Source organism: Prosopis cineraria, unplaced genomic scaffold (assembly GCF_029017545.1).
Source record: "Prosopis cineraria cultivar Desert tree isolate PC_DT_omini unplaced genomic scaffold, ASM2901754v1 PC8, whole genome shotgun sequence".
Lineage (NCBI taxonomy): Eukaryota > Viridiplantae > Streptophyta > Magnoliopsida > Fabales > Fabaceae > Prosopis > Prosopis cineraria.
Genome location: NW_026555339.1, coordinates 13765717 through 13770184, shown reverse-complemented (window position 1 = coordinate 13770184; position 4468 = coordinate 13765717). Strand labels below are relative to the sequence as shown.

At 28.8% G+C, this 4468-nt stretch overlaps 1 pseudogene; it reads left to right on the top strand.

Moving 5' to 3' along the window:
• The first annotated feature begins 739 nt into the window (after window positions 1-739).
• LOC129317340 (7-deoxyloganetin glucosyltransferase-like) lies at window positions 740-3187 on the top strand (annotated as a pseudogene).
• Window positions 3188-4468: the final 1281 nt, after the last annotated feature.

Below are 4468 nucleotides of genomic sequence, written 5' to 3'. Positions count from 1 at the left end.
TTAATTATAGACGATTTATATTAATACTCTATTAATTAATCAAATTTGGGATCTCAAAAATTTCACTAACTATTGGGCCAAACAATGGAAGCCCACACTATTGTCACAAAACAAGACCCCCAAAGTTAAAAAAAAAAAAATTATTTGACATTTTAACTAACATTTTACTCCCTCTATTTTTATATACATAAAAAATAATTATATCATATAATTTAAAAAATTTATTTAATCATAATAATTATATGTAAATAAAAAAATTAAACTAAAATGCTCTTATATTAATTAATATAAACATGTATTAATTATTTTTTATTAATATAAATTATAACAGGTGATTTAAAAAACGTATAACAAATGTTTATTGAAAATGTGATTTTATTTATAAAAAAAATAAAAAATAATAATTTATTTTATAAATAAAAATGAAGGAAATATAGGTTGGACTTACATGGTCTTTTAAAAATATTTTTTAAATAAGAGTAGAGGGAGTATGTATGGAGTTCAAGGAGGACACTAAACACGAAGAGTATAAGGAAATTGATTTGCTGAACACCGCCATATGAATTGATATTTTTGTCCCTGAAGATAGCTTGAATTACCATTCTTGATCTCTTATAAAATCAAGAACTCAAAGTTTTCTTCAAGTTTTGAACCTTCAAACACATTATTCATTCTTCTTTGCCTTAAAAATCAGATCAAAGAAAGAAAAGCATTCACATCCCAAAAAAAAAAAAAAGGGATGGATTCAAGTGATGATGATCACAATAATACCCAAAAGCTTCATGTCGTTTGTTTGCCTTTCCCAGCACAGGTCCATGTAAACCCTTTCATACAATTAGCTAAACTCCTTCATTCCCATGGCCTTCACGTAACCTTCATCAACACTGAGTTCAACCACAAACGCTTAGCCAAATCCCTCGGCTCAGACTTCATGAAGGGCTCACCGGACTTTCAGTTCGAGACGATACACAAGATATTCCGGCACTGTGTGATTCAACAAGGAAGCACTGTTACGCTCCGTTTAAAGAGTCGATAGGGAAGCTGATGAACTCATCATCTCCAGTGAGGTGCATAATCGTTGATGCGAATATGAGCTTCGCAGAAAAAGTTGCAAATGAATTTAGAATACCTGAGATTCGGTTTTGGACAGCCTCAGCTTGTGGCATGTTAGGATACTTGCAGTACGATGAGCTTGTTAGAAGAGGCATTATCCCATTCAAAGGTGGGTATTAGATCTCTCTTTCTTTATCTCTAACGGGAAAAAAAAAAATTGAATTATAGTATAATCAAATAATAACAAACAACTTGTTTTGTTTTCTATTCTATATATATATATAGAAACACACACAAAAATAACTTGTTATAAATTTTATATTGCTTATTAATATAGATGATTATTAGACTGGATCATAATAAATCTTTCCATACAGTTATTTGATATAACATGTTTGATTCAAGAATTTTTACGCATTACAAAATTAATTACTTTAACTTTGTCTTAGATCATATCAATGATTAAAAAAAGATTTCAAAGTTTGTTTTATTAAGAAACAAATGGAGTATATGGATATATTCACATAACAAATTGTAAATTTTCTAATCAGAAATGTATTTACCATGCATCCTACTATTAAAAATCAAAATTCAACTGTATATATATTCCAGTTTATTTAAAATTTTAATAATGAAATAAAGTATAAATATTACATATAACACAATGGATAATTAATTACCTATACTTCCCATAGTTCTTAATATAAGACAAAATTAATAAATTTTATGCTTTATTAAGAAATTATAGTCATACCGTTAAAATTATTAAAAATATATGTAACTTTTTAATTTTATCTTTCTTTTATCATTAATAACAATAATAAGTATAATTGTTTCATGAGATAATTCAAACGATGATAAATAAACAACGCATAAAATTGAAAAAAAAAAAGTTAATTATTCTAACTTTATCTTATATTAAGGACAAATAAACTTGTAAAGTCTTCTTTAGGTAAAGGACCACTAGAAAGAACAATTCCAAAAAAATATTTATCATGGTGATATGGACACATGACCATCCACTGAATCTTTCATTCCCATTTTATTTATTGATGTCATACGGTAGCTTGTGTGTGTGTGTGTGTGTGTGTGTTTTTTTTTTTTTTTAAATGACGGGATCCTTACAAATTGTGACTAACTTTTTTTTTGGGCTAACTTTTCAGATGAAAGTTTCAAGAGTGATGTTACCTTGAATACAACATTAGATTGGGTACCAGCAATGAAAATGTTCAACTTAAAGACCTTCCAAGCTTTATAAGAACCACTAGCCTAGACGATACCATGTTTGATTTCTTAGGTTCAATAACAAAAGATTGCATGAAATCATCTTCCATCATCATTAACACATTCCAGGAATTGGAAAGTGAAGTTCTTGATGTCATCAAGGCTACAAACCCTAATGTATACAACATTGGCCCACTTCACTTTCTTGGCAGACATTTCATTCAAGATCAGAAGGAAAAAGAATTCAAGTCGAGTGGATCAAGTCCATGGGAAATTGACTCAAAATGCATCGAATGGTTGGACAAGTGGGACCCAAGTTCAGTGATCTATGTCAATTATGGGAGTATAACTGTAATGACAGAGAAACACTTGAAGGAATTTGCATGGGGATTAGCAGACAGCAAGCATCCATTTTTGTGGATAGTAAGACCAGATTTGGTAATAAGTGATGATGAGAATGATGAAAAAACTTCAACAAGTTTGCCAAAAGAGTTCTTAGATGAGATTTAAAGATAGAGGATACATAACAAGTTGGTGTTCTCAAGAGCAAGTTTTGGCTCATCCATCAGTTGGGGTTTTTCTGACTCACTGTGGTTGGAATTCTACATTGGAAAGTATATCCCAAGGCGTGCCCATGATTTGTTGGCCCTTCTTTGCTGAGCAACAGACAAATTGTTGGTTTGCTTGCTCTACTTGGAGGATAGGGATGAAGATGAAGCAAGATATAGAGAGAGAAGAGATAGCTGATCTAGTGAGAGAAGCAACGGAGGGAGATAAAGGGAAGGTAATGAGGAAAAAGGGTTTGGATTGGGGGAAAAAAGTAATGGAATTTGCTGATGTAGGAGGATCTTCTTACAAAGATCTCAAAAGGTTAATGATGGAGAGGTTCTCCATTACCATTGGCAACTAAATAATTTTTTTTTAAAAAAACAAATTTTATGTGAATTTTGGGTTCTAAGGTTCATCAAGGCCAGAATTTATGTCTCTAAGTTCAATGAATACTAATAAAAGATATTTACAAATCGCTCACTAACAAGATGTTCACATTGACAATGAAATTTGATCCTACGATTTTATGAGTGATGAGTCAAATTCTTACCAATTGAACCAACATGTATTGATAACTAAATAATAGTTTGATTGCCCACAAGTATATATCATCTTATTAGAGACAATTTTATTCAAAGTACGATTAGATACTAAATTAATGTGGGCTTATCATTTTTTTTCCATTAAGTTATTAATAGATCTTGTAGTATTTAAATGTATTATGTGGGACCTCAAAACACATCCATTAGTATCAAACTTATCTCAATTTCAAAAACTAAATTGCCATTTAAAATATTAGCTTATTGACACATATTCAATTATTAGTGGATGATAATATATAAAACATAGGATGGTAATGTATTAAACGTTTTTAATTAGTGGATATTCGAATATAATATTGATCATTTCGATTCATTTAAATAATTAAAGATTTTCAAAAGATGTTATGAAATAATATTTCAATTCAAGTATTGAAAAAATTGGATTTTTTTAGGGAGAATTTCAGTGAAGGACCACAACAGAGAATTAATTACTGGTGGGTTTCAAAAATTTGAAACTTCAATTCAGTTCGTGGGAGAAATGTTAAAATAATTTTAACAATGAAAAGATCAAAATATCATTCACTACTAGTTGTTCCTTTTCTTACTTTACTTACTAATTTACCAATATCACTTATAAATTTTATCTATTTGTTAGATAATCGATCATGTTAGTTCTTAATTTGCTAACTTTACGTGATAATTTACTGACATTAGTTGTAAATTATAAGACAAGTTAGTAATTTATAATTGATGTTAGTAAATTATAAGACTTGCCAGTAATTTACAACTGATGTTAGTAAATTAATAAGTAAAGTTAGCAATTTAATAATGGATGTTGCTACCTACGATTAAACAACTTATGTCAAGTCTTATTTAATTATTAACATATTAACTTACAACTCATATGAGTAAATTAATAAATAAAAAAATTAATAATTAATGATGCTGTATAGTAAGTGAAGAGTAATTTGATATTTTTACTATTAAAATTATTTTAACTTTTTTTTAAATTGAACTGAAGTTTTAAAGTTTTTTTAGATGCATGAATGATTAAGTTTTTCTAGTGACCTTTAAATGAAATTCTCTTCTCTCTCTTTTTG